At 39.3% G+C, this 14846-nt stretch overlaps 2 long non-coding RNA genes across 2 annotated transcripts; both read left to right on the top strand.

Moving 5' to 3' along the window:
* The first annotated feature begins 4308 nt into the window (after positions 1-4308).
* On the top strand, positions 4309-4575 carry LOC130077689 (uncharacterized). Its single transcript, XR_008805818.1, has 2 exons — positions 4309-4398; positions 4495-4575. It is a non-coding gene; the product is annotated as an uncharacterized LOC130077689 (long non-coding RNA).
* Positions 4576-12916: 8341 nt separating this feature from the next.
* Positions 12917-13183, top strand: LOC130077691 (uncharacterized). Its single transcript, XR_008805819.1, has 2 exons — positions 12917-13006; positions 13103-13183. It is a non-coding gene; the product is annotated as an uncharacterized LOC130077691 (long non-coding RNA).
* The last annotated feature ends 1663 nt before the right edge of the window (positions 13184-14846 follow it).

The following is a 14846-nucleotide window of genomic DNA, read 5'->3' as shown; positions in this document are numbered from 1 at the left end:
AGTTTTGTGTTATTCATGGCAGAGGTCATAAACTGTACAGCACAGACGGAGAGAAGAACAGAAAAGATACAGATAATAGTGAGAGCAGCAGAGAGGTTCCTGGATATCAAAGGGCTAACGGGAAATGGTTAGAGAAGGTCTAACCTCAGAAATTCAGCCTAGTCAAGAGTCATGGGATGGACAATAGTATTGATGTTAGTAATCTTACAATGGAATGCTAGAAGTCTGGTGGCTAATGGATTGGAATTTAAGGGTTATGTAAATAAGATGGAGGTTAAGCCTGATGTGATATGTGTACAAGAATCTTGGCTGAAACCTAAACTGGATTTTGTAATTAAAGGATATGTTTCTGTGAGAAGAGATCGGGAAGAGGGAAATGGTGGTGGGTGTGTTACTTTCATTAAGTCTGAAATTCAGTGTAGAATGGTGGGGAAAGGAAGAGAAATTGAATATGTGGTGGTAGAGGTATGGAAGGATGATAAGAGTGTTGTAATAATTAATTATTATAATCCATGTAGACAAATGATATTGGAAGAGATGGTGAAGATAGAGGGGCAAAACAGAGAGAGGGTGATTTGGTGTGGGGATTTTAATGCTCATAGTAGTATATGGGGAGGAAGTGTAACTGACAGAAATGGGCAGGTGATTGAAGAATTAATGGATGAGATGAATTTGATCTGTCTAAATGATAGAGGAGGTACACGTGTAGACATGAGAACAGGTAAAGAATCGGTGTTGGATTTAACTCTTGCTAAAAGTAGGTTAGGGGGCATAATTAGCTGGAAGGTATTAAGGAAATGTAGTATAGGTAGTGATCACTTTCCCATTTTGATTGAAATGAATATGAATAAGAGTGTAGAAAGAAATGTAAGAAGAGAAGGGAGATGGAATTATGAGAAGGCTAACTGGACTGAGTATGTGGAAATGGTGGAGGAGGGTTTAGATATAAATGAAGTAAGAAATGCAGATGACATAGATGCTATAAGTGAGAAAATTATAGGTGTCATTAAGAAGGCGGCAGAAAGTAGTATTCCCAAGAGTAAAGGAAGAAGAAAGATAAAAATGGTACCATGGTGGAATAAGGAGTGTGATGATGCTATTAGAAGGAAAAGGAGAGCATATAAGAATGTAAGAAGAATGCATAGTTACCCAGGTTTAATGGAATATAAGAGAGAACAAGCACAAGTAAAAAAGGTTGTAAGAAGGGCAAAAAGACAATATTGGAGAGACTTTTGTGATAAAATAGGGAGAAGTACACCAATAGGAGAAGTATGGAATATGATTAGAAGGATGAATGGTATAAGGAAGGAGATGGAATATCCTGTTTTAAATGAAGGGGAAGTAATAGCAATAGAAAATTGTGATAAAGCAGAAATGTTTTGTAAAACATTTATAAAAGTAAATAGTACAGAAAATCTGTCTGAAGAATTTAAGAGGGAAAGGGAGGAAACTTTAAGAGAACATCCTCATTTATTGGAAATGAGAGAGGAAAGAGATAATGTATTGGATGTCCCGTTTGGATTAACCGAACTAAAACGAGCACTGAGGAGAATGAGAGAAACTACTCCGGGTCAAGATGCAATCAGTTATAATATGCTTAGACAGTTAAGTGATGAATCATTGAGAGTAATGTTAGAGTTTTATAATAAAGTATGGGAAATGGGGGTGTTACCACAAAGTTGGAAAGAAGCACTGATACTGCCAATAAGGAAACAAGGGAAGGATCTTAGTAAGCCAGGTAACTATAGACCAATAGCTCTTACTTCTCATTTAGGGAAAGTGATGGAGAGAATGATAACGGATAGATTAGTATATTTTTTGGAAAAAGAAGGCAAATTAACACCTTATCAAAGTGGGTTTAGGGTAGGAAGAGGAACTATGGATCCGGTAATGTGTTTGGAGGCAGAAATAAAGAAAGCTCTATCAAATAGAGAATCAGTAATTGCTGTGTTTCTCGATATTGAAAAAGCTTACGATATGTTGTGGAGGGAGGGTCTTATGATTAAGTTGGAGGAGATGGGGGTAGGGGGAAAAATGTTCAATTGGATTAATGACTTCCTTAAGGAAAGAGTAATAAGAGTGAGGGTGGGAGATTCTATATCATCTCAAGGAATTGTAGAAAATGGCACTCCTCAGGGAAGTGTAATAAGTCCAGTCCTTTTTATAATAATGATAGATGATATATTTAGTAAGGTGGATAGGAGTGTTGGTAGATCATTGTTTGCAGATGATGGGGCTTTGTGGTTCAGAGGAAGAAATAAAAAGTTTATTATGGGGAAAATGCAGAAGGCGGTGGATGAGGTGGTAAAATGGTCATATAAGTGGGGATTTAAGTTATCTGTGGAGAAGTCACAAAGTGTTATATTTTCCAACAAGAAAGTAGAAAATGAGTGTAGGTTAAAGATATACAACAATGAAATGGCACGAGTGGCATCAGTTAGATTCTTGGGATTATGGCTGGATACTAGACTTACGTGGAAAGAGCATATTCATAAGATAGTAAATAAGTGCAAAAGAGTTATAAATGTAATGAAATGTATGGCAGGACAAGAGTGGGGAGCAGATAGAGGGGCGCTTCAAACAGTATATGTAGCAATGATACGATCTGTGCTAGATTATGGAAGTGTGGCATATGGGTTGGCGGCAAAGTCACAGTAAGTGAAGTTAGACAGAATTCAAGCACAGGCATTGAGAATTTGCTGTGGAGCATGTTCAACTACACCTATAGCAGCAATGCAAGTGGAGGTAAATGAAATGCCGCTTAATATCAGAAGGCAACAGTTAATGGCTGTTTATTGGACAAATCTAAATAGTCAGGATGAGAGGCATCCAACAAGGAAAATATTAGGAATATGTTGGGAACAAGGGATGAATAGACACAAGAGTTTTGGATGGGTGGTAGAAGAAGATATTAAAGAGATGGGGATAGACAATTATAGAAGTGTGCCAAGAGTAATGTATCCGCATACCCCTCTATGGATTCTTCCTCAACCAGGAGTAGATTTAACATTACTGAAGATAAGACAGAGTGAAGGAAATAAGGAGATGGAAGTAATGAGAGCAAATGAGTATTTAAGAATTAGGTATGGAGATCATATACAGATATACACGGATGCTTCCAAAAAAGGAGAGAGAATAGGAGTGGCAGTATATGTACAAAAGTTACTTGTGAGGAAAAAAGCTAGAATTAGTGATCAGTTATCAGTATATACTGGTGAGCTGATGGCTATTTTGTTAGCAGTGCAATTAGTTAAAGAAAGGAGAATTAATAATGCGATCATATGTTCAGATTCATATTCAGCAATAGTCAGTATTGATAATCAAAAATCAGAATCAAGACCAGATTTAATGATGGAAATCCTGCAAAATCTCTTTGAGTTGAAGCAAAGTAAAATACAAGTACATTTTATGTGGGTGCCAGCCCATGTGGGACTTAAAGGAAATGAAGAAGCAGATAAATTGGCTAAACAAGCAGTAGATGAGGAAATGGTAGAAATTGAGATACCACATAGTATAAAAGAAATAAAATCAGTAATAAAAGAGAAAGTGATTAAAAAGTGGCAACAATATTGGGATAATGAGAGTAAAGGGAGACATTTATATGCAATACAAAAGAAAGTGGGAGAAGGGAGGAAAAAAGGGAGAAATAGAAGGGAGGAAAGTGTAATTACAAGACTAAGAGTGGGACATACAGGTTTGAATAAAACATTACATTTAATATCTAAGCATCCAACAGGATTATGTGATAAATGCGGACAGAGTGAATCTGTGGAACATGTGATTATTAATTGTAAGGGTTATGAAGAAGAAAGAGAAGTGCTAAGAGAAGAAGTATGGAAAAATGAAGGGAAAGAGTTAGCATTAAAGAATATATTAGACTCAAATGTAGGAAATAGTACAGTCAATGTGTTGTTTCAGTTTCTGAACAATACAGGTTTAATGAAAAGAGTGTAGGATTAATAAGTATAGGCTTGTAGAGAGATGTGTATGAAGTAAAGTGTGGGACAAGGAAAAGTTAATCCGAAGGTTAAGTAAGGTTTGGTGAGAAGTGGGAGTTAAAGGGAGGTGGGGTGGAAACTGGAGGAGCTGAACACGCAGCGTCAGTGGGTTAAATATATATATATATATATATTTTTTTTTTTTTCCTCCTCTCTTTAGGGGTGGGGAGGGGTAGAAATGTTAAGAAAATAGGAGGTGTTTCTGATCCAAGCTACCTGATGATGGCAGTAATGCACTGTAAAGTGCGGTTGCCAATAAAACAAAAAAGAAGAAGAAGAAGAAGAAGAAGAAGAGTCACTCGTGTTTTGAGCCAAGAAGTAAAGATGTTTTTCATTTTTGTTTTTTGAACCGGGTATTTCAAGTGAACTCATTCCCTCTTGGTTATATGCAGCCAGCGAGGTATGTGTATTTCGTTTCGTATTCCCGAAGTGTGTTTGTATTTACTTCTTTATAGTGTTTGTGAACGTGTTTGTCTTTTACATTGTCATACTGTAGTTTGACGGTGGATTTCATTGATGGTGAATGTGACGAAGGAGAGAAGGATGACAAGTGCAATAAATCCATCAGTAACCAGAACCATGGTGTCGTTTATTTCCTGGAGGGAGTGATAGTCAAACTCGGACCTGCGTCAACGTTCCCGAACCTGCTCGTGCTCGGCCCGGACCTGATGTGTCACAACTCGGCAAGACGGGATGTAACGTTACACAGATAAGCCCACGTTTACCGTTAAGGACCTGCATTTCTCAGTGTTTCATTAAGACGTCCATAAGTCAGACACGTAAGCTTGTGTTCTGAAAGGTGACAATAAGTTTTGAACACTACAAGAGACTGTGTAACCTTAATAATAATAACTGTGGTTTAAATTGTATGAGGGGAATTTATTGATTTTGTCTACTGAAGAAAGTAAGTGATAACTTGGAAAAGGGAGAATTATTTGTGCACATTTAAGCAAGCCAATATTATTTTTTTGTTTTTGTTTTTTGTGTGAAGTTTTTATTATTTTCTAAGCACGTTCACTTAAATGTGGCCATAAGCATCTTGTCAAGTGTAATTGACCATGCAATATTACCAAGCCTTTACAATGTTTGCTTTAATTGAAGGATTTATCTAAAGGACATTGACCTAATTGAATTTGATTATAAAAAAATAAAAAGGGAAATTCTGCTGTTAAATTCGCAGCTAATGTTAAGTGTGTACAGGCAATTCCCAGATAATGTAAGATGTCACAAACAAGTGAAAAAGAACAAGTGACAGAGAAGTCTATCATTGTACAACAAGCAGTACAGCCTGCAGAGCCTCGTAGAAGTGAAAGAGATAGAAAATTAACAGAAAAGGGAAAGGAATTTCAGAATGAAAAGATGAAAGGATTATCACTTCGCTTTGAAAGTTTATGAACGCTGGAAGGTTTTGACTAAGGTGGCTAAGAAATCTGTAATCAAACAAGATCCCAGTGATATCCTCCAAGAACACATTAAAGGCATTCAAAGAGAAGAATCTGAGCTGAACAGTGTTTATGATGAATATCGAAAGATTGACAGCCCTGCTCATGATATGAGACGCAAGTTGGACAGATGTGCATCCGTAACCAGAATTGTAATACAGAATGCACAGTCTCAAATTCAAGGAAATGAGGAGGTAATTATTTGGCCTGATGCTTCATCTGTATTCGCGTCTTCAACCTCCAGTGTTTCATTTCAGGGCAATAATTCTAAGCCTAATTCCATCCACTCTGCTGTATCCTCATCCAAAAGACAAGAAGCTGCTGCTGAGTATGCACATACACAGGCTGTATTGAAGATTATGGGTGAGCAAGAAAGCCACCAAGCAGAATTGCAGAGACTTGAAGCTGAGGATAAGTCGATAGTTGCAGACCAAGAAGCAGCTGCATCTACTCGCCGTCTTCAAAGAGAAAAGGAAGAAATCGAACGCAAGATAGAAAGAGAGAGACAAGAGGCTGCTCTGTTAAAGAGACAGCATGAAGAGAATACTGCAAGAAGAAGGTCAGTTGAAAATCTGAAAAGAGAGCTTGAGCGTTTGGAAGAGTTAAAGAGGTTTAATGCAGCCAAAGCAAAGCTTCGAGTGTACAATGCAAATGAGTTGTATCCAACCCAAGACTTTGTACCACAAAACTTTGAGGCTGAGTTGCCTACAGATATGCAGATAATCAATCAAGCGACTATTGCTGATCAGCATCCACCACCACTCAGAGATGTGACTCCAAAAAGTGAACTCCAAGATGACATGCGAGAGCTGGTGAAGGTCTTAGCTGAAGCTATGACAGCAAACAGGTTACCCATTCCAGAGCCTTCGATCTTTAGTGGAGATCCACTTAACTTTAATCATTGGAAATCATCCTTTCAGACACTTATAGAGAAAAAGAACATTCCAACCGCAGAGAAGGTCTTCTTCCTTCAAAAATATGTCGGAGGAGCTGCTAGAGAAGCCTTAGAAGGTCATTTTCTGGCTGGTTCAGAAGATTCATACAATGCAGCATGGGACCTGCTCAATGAAAGATATGGCCAACCCTTTGTAATTGCCAAGGCTTTCAGAGACAAATTACATACATGGCCAAAAATAGCTTCAAGAGAGAGTGCTGAGTTGAGAAAATTTGTGGACCTTTTACGCAGTTGTGAAAGTGCTATGGCTAAAAATGACAGTCTCCACATTCTTAATGATGGAATTGAGAATCAAAAACTTACTGCCAAGTTACCCGACTGGTTAAGCTCCGGATGGAACCGAAAGGCCACACAATATCAACTTGAACACGGAAGGTTCCCAAACTTCAGTTATTTTGTGACGTTCCTTTCAATGGAGGCTAGCAATCGCTTGCAACCCCATTACATCCTTCCATGCATTACGGCAAAGTGAGTCAGATAAAGCAAAGAGCAGGAGCCAGAACATTATGACCTCCAAGAACCAAACCGTAGGTGCCAAGATCTTCACAACAAACACCAGTGAAAGGAAAATAGTCACATGTGTGTTTTGTAAAAAACCAGGACACAGCTTACACAAGTGCTACAAATTAAGAGAGAAGCCAGTTGCTGACCGCATGAAATTTATGCAAAGTGAAAAACTGTGCTTCGGCTGTTTGAGCCCTGGCCACCAGTCTAAGAGCTGTAGTAACCGGATGGTCTGCGATTCTTGCTTAAAGAGGCACCCCACATGTCTGCACGAAGAACGTTCAAAAAGGGTCCAAGAACTAAAGAAAGAACAATCTAAGGAAAGAATTCAACCACAAGACGTCACAAAGGAAACAACCTCTAACAGAGTTGTTCAAGATACTAATAGTACACAGACGTAGTGTTGTCACGATACCAAAATTATTGTTTCGATACCGATACCAAGTCAAGAATTGCGATTTCGATACTTTTTCGATACTTTTCCTGAAAAGGGAGAAACACTCTCAAATATCATTGCTGTGCTTTATTTTAAAACTGGGACAACATTCCAATCATAACACACTAATAAATGAACATTTGAACAGCAGATAGGCTATAATAACCATTTGAACAAAATATGAAATATGAAAAATATAAAAAATAAATTAGAGCAATGACATTCAAGGTAAAAAAATAAATAAATTTAGCAGCATTATCTCAGTTATCATAAGAAACATAAGATTTTATCAATATCAATGCCACTGACGATTCTGCTTATCGATCCGATTCTTTAACGATTCTCTTATCGATTCATGATAGCATTGTGTGGAAAAAAGTAGTCATATGCTTTTTCGGGGGGAAAAAACAAGTGTTTTTATTTGTTTTATGTAATTTATGTAATAAATGAAACCTTATTACAAAGTGTTAACGATTAGTTATACACCGATTCAGACAGATCAGTTGTTTTAACCATTCATTAAAACGAATCGGTTCAAATGAGTCATTAGTTCGCGAATTGGACGTGTCATTATCGGACGTGTGCGCGTTGTGTGATTATCCAGGCGGTTACATCCCACTGTCATCACAGAAAACATTTCATGACTGGATAGTTTTTTTCGTTTATTTAAAGTGTGGTTTATGTCAGCTGAATGTGCGGAACGATTCAGAGAAGATAAGGCAACGTATTTTACCACAATTTACACCCAGCGGTAATTCAAAAAAAAAAAAAAAAAACTCCGAATGCTCCACATGAAACTTTAGTCTCCCGACCTTACCATCGTGTCGAATTATTTTGATTAATATGTGCGAGGGAAAGAGAGAGAGAGCAAGACAGCGCTTAGTTTTGAGACGGTGAAGCCTTGTTTATACTTTCGCCTGGCTCCGCAGAGAGAGAGAGAGTGCGCGCGCGCGACCGGGGCTCGCTCACTCTCTCTCTCTCTCTCTCTCTCTGCTCGTTCAGTTCACGCGCCCTGTCACACGCGCATGAGGAGAAAAACACAGACGTCCATAGGGAGGCACTGGAAGCGTGCGTTGCACACACCAACATGCAATACTCTCTTACAAATCTGGAACGCGGTCATTCTTAGAAGTATCGATACTAATAAATTTAGGTATCGTGAAGTTTTTAATTTCCGAGTATCGCGATACTTTTGAAGTATCGGTGCACCGTGCAACACTACACAGACGTCGGCAATAGTACCTGTCTATGTATCAACGCCAAGTGATCCAGACAAGGAAGTTCTCGTCTATGCTCTGTTAGATTCACAGAGTGACACTTCATTCATTCTTGATGAAGTGGCAGGTGTTCTTGATACAAACACTGAACAAGTGAAGTTAAAACTATCTACGATGTCGTCAAAGGGGACAATCATTCACTGTAAAAGACTTAATAGCCTACAAGTAAGGGGCCTATTTTCCTCCAAGAAGTTAACAGTGCCGACAGTTTACACTCGTGACTTCATACCTGCTAATCGCACACACATCCCAGTGCCTGAGACAGCAAAGGCATGGCCTCATTTGGAGCATCTTGCTGACCACATTGCGCCTCAAAAGGATTGCGAAATTGGTCTGTTGATAGGGTACAATTGCCCACAAGCTCTAATGCCACGAGAAGTCGTTTGTGGAGTGGAAAACCAGCCATTTGCTCAGAAGACTGACTTAAGTAGGAGCATAGTGAGTTATGGTGACCCAGGTGAACACTACGGTGATGCAATTGGAGTAAGTCACCGCATCATCGTAAAACAAATCAAGCCTGAAGTGAATGCAATGGTCCAGCTTAAAGGAGAAGTACACTATGTTTGCCATACCCAGGTCAGTGAAATGGTCACTCCAGATGACATAATTAAGATGTTGGAATCTGATTTCAGTGAGAGAGGTGGAGAAGAGGCAACCTTCTCTCAAGAAGATCTTCACTTCTTGGCTAAACTGAAAGACGGAATCAGACAGAAGCAAGATGGTCATTTTGAAATGCCCTTACCTTTCAAACAAGACAGACCAAACCTACCAAATAATAAATCATGTGCTGTTCAACGCCTAATGTCCTTGGAACGAAAGCTCAGGAGAGACCAGCAATATTGCACTGACTACTTGGGGTTTATGAAAGACATCATTGCTCGTGGCGACGCAGAAAAGGTCCCTGAAGAAGAGCTTGACAATCAACCAGTCTGGTATATTCCCCACCATGGCGTATACCACCCCCAAAAGCCTGGGAAGATACGAGTGGTCTTTGATTGCTCAGCAAGGTTCCAAGAAACGTCACTGAATGATCAACTTCTTACTGGTCCAGAGCTTACAAACACCTTGGTGGGAGTCCTTTGTAGGTTTCGCAAAGGCCCGATTGCCATCATGTGTGACGTGGAAAAAATGTTTCACCAGTTCCATGTAAGGCCTGAGCACCAAGACTACCTCAGGTTCTTATGGTGGGAGAACGGTGACCTAGAGTCTCCACCCTCAATTTTTCGGATGAAGGTCCACCTATTTGGGGCAGCCTCCTCACCTGGATGTGCCAATTTTGGACTTAAGCATCTAGCCGCTCAAGGTCAGGATAAATTTAACCCAAGCACTGTTAAGTTCATCCAAAGGAATTTTTATGTTGATGACGGACTGGTGTGCGCAACATCTGACGCTGAAGCAATCCAACTGATTAAGGAAGCGAGAGACCTTTGCAGCACAGGCAAACTTAGACTACACAAATTTATCTCCAACAGTACGGAGGTAATGAAATCCATACCGAAGGAAGAGTGTGCTGAAAGTGTCAAAGATATGGATTTGGGTTTGGGAGAGCCGCTCATGGAAAGAGCTCTTGGCGTTCAATGGTGTGTATCCTCTGATGACTTCCAGTTCAGAGTGACTGTCAAGGAACACCCAAATACCAGAAGAGGAGTACTTTCTACAGTAGCTTCCATCTACGATCCATTGGGGTTTGTAGCGCCTTTTATTCTCTGTGGAAAGCAGATCCTACAACAACTGTGTCGAGACAAAGTAACTTGGGATGAGCCACTCCCACAAGAGCTAAGATCACAGTGGGAAATCTGGCTACAAGATCTTCGAAACTTATCTAATGTAAGGATTAGAAGGTGCTATATCCCAGATAACTTCAAGGATGTCAAGCAGTACGAACTTCACCACTTCTCAGATGCAAGTGTCATCGGTTATGGTGAATGTACTTACCTCAGAGCAGTCGACGTCAAGGGAGATGTTCACTGCACGCTTGTCATTGGAAAAGCACGGGTTGCTCCTACCAAGGTAACCACAGTGCCACGGCTTGAGTTGTCGGCTGCAGTTGTGGCAGCAAGAATAAGTGTTATGCTTAGAAATGAGCTTGAAATAGAGGGTCTTCAAGAACATTTTTGGACTGACTCGAAGGTCGTCCTAGGCTATATAAACAATGATGCCAGACGGTTTCATGTGTTCGTAGCGAACAGAGTCCAACGAATCAAGTCCACTACAGATCCTAAACAATGGCACTTTGTAAGGTCTGAAGATAATCCTGCGGATCATGCGTCGAGAGGTCTCTCCGCAGATCAGCTTGTTGCTTCAAATTGGTTCACTGGCCCAGATTTCTTATGGGAAAGAGAGCTACCCAGAGGAGATGTTATGGTGGGAGAAGTCTATGATGATGATCCGGAACTTCGGAAGGCCCTGGTGCTCAACACCAAGGTGAGGGAGGAGAGGTCATTGTTAGAACGTCTAACAAAGTTCTCTGACTGGAAAAGAGCTGTCAAGGCTATTGCTCTTCTAAAGCGCCATGCTAAGCAGATCAAGGGCATCAAAGATAAAGTAAGTGGAGCTACAAGTATTGAGGAAAGAAGGGAAGCAGAGCTGTTTATAATCAAGTTGGTTCAGAGGGAAGCATTCAGCTGTGAAATCAAAGGTATAAAGCAAGGCAAGGAAGTAAAACCAAAAGACAAAGTAAACAAACTACACAAACTGAGTCCGTTTGTAGATGAGCATGGTGTGCTTAGGGTTGGAGGGCGTTTGACAAGATCTGTTCTTCATCCGCATGTCAAGCATCCTGCCATTGTGCCAAATAAGAGTCATGTATCATCGTTGCTTATTAAGCACTACCATGAAAACGTGCATCATCAAGGAAGAGGAATAACTGCCAATGAATTGCGATCCAATGGAGTATGGGTCATAGGATGCAGCAGAGCAGTTGCCTCACACATTTACAAGTGCACAACATGCAGAAAGTACAGAAGGAACACACAAGATCCAAAAATGGCAGATTTGCCAGAAGAAAGAATGGAAATGACACCTCCTTTCACATATTGTGGCATAGATTGCTTTGGACCGTTCTATGTGAAGGAAGCAAGAAAGGAACTAAAGAAATATGGTCTTATTTTCACCTGTATGTGCTCTAGAGCCATACATATCGAAATGCTTGATGACCTCACTACAGATGCCTTTATCAATGCATTGCGTGTATTCATCGCAATACGCGGACATGTAAGACAGTTGAGATGTGATCAAGGCACAAACTTCGTAGGTGCAAGAGGAGAGTTCATGAAGGCAATGAAGAACTTGGATCATGAACAGTTAAAGGAACATGGATGTGAGTTCATAATGAACTTCCCATCATCGAGCCACATGGGAGGTGTATGGGAGAGACAGATAAGGACGATCAGAAGTGTCTTAACTGCAATCCTTGACCAGTCTGCTAAACGACTCGACAGTGCCTCGCTCAGAACCTTTCTATATGAAGTGATGGCTATTATAAATAGCAGACCTCTGACAACCGAGCATTTAAATGACCCAACAAGCCTTGAACCTCTCACGCCCAATCACATTCTTATGATGAAGTCTAACATAATATTCCCACCTCCAGGTGAGTTTGTGAGTCAGGATCTATACTTGCGCAAGAGATGGCGCCAGGTGCAGTTTTTGGCAAACGAGTTTTGGACAAGGTGGAAGAAGGAGTATCTCCTTAATCTTCAGCAAAGACAAATATGGCAGAAAGAGAAGAGAAATACGAAGGTTAACGACATTGTCATCCTGCAGGAGGACAGTTCTCCACGTAACCAATGGAGATTGGCAAGGGTGACACAGGTGTATCCGAGCACTGATGGAAAGGTTCGAAAGGTGAAACTGTTAATTAGTGACTCGACCTTAGACAGCCAGGGAAGACGCATTTTCAAGCCAGTTTACCTTGATAGGCCTGTACAAAAGACAGTTGTACTGCTTGAGGCAGAATAAAGGTTAAGGTTACCATTTCACGGAAACAGTATTTTATGTTACTGTAAGGTTTAAGGTATACTGTATGATTAAAATTAAGGTGTGAAAAGGTTTGAATTGTGAGGTGAAATGACAAAATAGTCATTTGGTGGGAGTATAACTGCCATACATATTATTTCTGTTATTGAACATGTTTTTGTTATATTTGTTTAATCTGTTCATGAATATTGAGTGTTGATGTTAACTAGGAACTAAAGTACATTTTGCGTTGCACACGGACACTTTTTAAGGTGCAACAGGAAAAACAGACTTTTTGTGAGAAGTTATTCTCCGTGTGTGGAGTAGAAGAGTCACTCGTGTTTTGAGCCAAGAAGTAAAGATGTTTTTCATTTTTGTTTTTTGAACCGGGTATTTCAAGTGAACTCATTCCCTCTTGGTTATATGCAGCCAGCGAGGTATGTGTATTTCGTTTCGTATTCCCGAAGTGTGTTTGTATTTACTTCTTTATAGTGTTTGTGAACGTGTTTGTCTTTTACATTGTCATACTGTAGTTTGACGGTGGATTTCATTGATGGTGAATGTGACGAAGGAGAGAAGGATGACAAGTGCAATAAATCCATCAGTAACCAGAACCATGGTGTCGTTTATTTCCTGGAGGGAGTGATACGTGTCAAGCAGGTTTGTTTATGTTCACTGATCAATGTTTATGTGAATAAAAGCCTAAATTCAATCTGTCCATCATATAAATATATCATGTCTCTTCAGAAAATTTGGACTAAACCGCTGGATTCACATGGATTAGTTTTACGAATTCATGTGGATTCAAATGCCTACAGAAAGGTAGTAAAGGCATCATTAAAGTAATCCATGTGACTCCAGCGGTTTAAAAATTTACCACTTTATTTGCAAAATATTAATCTCCATTGTGCGTTCATGTGAGCACCACGACGCATGTGTGTGAGCTAACCTTTTAATGCTGTTTTTTTTTCTTTTTTTTCCCAGACAACAAGTCAGCAGTCTTTATGTAAAAATACAAACAGCAGGTCCGTATATTTAAGAGCATCATTTCTTCTAGCAGCTAAAACAAAATAACATACTGTAGCTTAAAGTGTAAAGCCTGAGTGTAAAATGATGGATTGTTCCCTCACTCCGCACTTCAGTGATCTTAATGAGTGGATCTGGAGAGCTGAACAAAGCACTCTGAGCTCGTTGTCCTTATATTACCAGTGAAAGGTTACTCACCCTCTGTGTCTGCAGCCCATGGACACAATCTGCTGACTTATGTACAAAAGCAGTAATTTAATTAGAAGTGGCTTTGAGTGCTATATGTGTCCACTTCAGAGAGTTAATAGCAATGAACGTCAACAATCGCTTATAAGTCATATTAATGTGAAACAGGCCATACAAAACAGGACACTGCAATTAGATTTATTATTGGCTATCACAAACAATATGTAGGCCTAAATTTAAGATTTCTGTATTTGAATTGCATATCAAATTTCCATTCATGTGGATTACAGTTTTAACACAAACTTAACATGATGCATATTTGTCAGTCATACATAAATGTCAGTAATAGTACTAATAAACTAAATGTGTTTTAAATGCACAATAACTAGGGTTTGATATTTATCATCAATAAATCCAATCTGTTTCAATCTCATATTTTAACTGTTGAATATTACTTGTTCCACAGCTGGCCATATATTAACCATGTTCATATACTTTTTAACTGAATACATTTAATTGTTTCATAATGAACACATTTATACTGATTCTAAGCAATTTGCATAAGTGCATTTTGAAAATATGATTATTTAAATAAAACAAAATAGGTGCAAGTAGTTAATTATAAAATGTGCCAGGACACATACCTGTTTCATAAGAGTTTCATTTATTATGACTGACAAATATGCATCGCATATAGTTTATGTTGTTTGCAGCGGTGTACTCCAAATGGAAATTTAATATGCAATTCAAAAACATAAATCTTACTTTTAGGTCTAAATATTTTTTGGAGTGTATAATCTTGAAAAAAGCTAAACCAGCAAACATTCAAACCCAAGTTGTTTCTTGGAAATGTAGCCTATAAATTCAACTTTGAACTGACATGAATTTTTAAAGGGCATATTTTAGTCTAGAATCCCGATGAGCTTTCTGCTGTGCATGTGCATTAGTTTCCTGAGACGTCCTGCCATGGGCGGTTTTATGGCTGTTGAGGAACAGATACTGTCAGTTCAGGTTATTATCATGCAGGCTAAATGGGGAAGCACTTTTCTTAGCCAGTACCGTCCA

The sequence above is a fragment of the Rhinichthys klamathensis genome, unplaced genomic scaffold (genome assembly GCF_029890125.1).
Source record: "Rhinichthys klamathensis goyatoka isolate OS25496 unplaced genomic scaffold, OSU_Roscu_1.1 h1tg000768l_1, whole genome shotgun sequence".
In the NCBI taxonomy this organism is placed as follows: Eukaryota; Metazoa; Chordata; class Actinopteri; order Cypriniformes; family Leuciscidae; genus Rhinichthys; species Rhinichthys klamathensis.
This window is presented reverse-complemented; position numbering and strand designations above follow the sequence as displayed.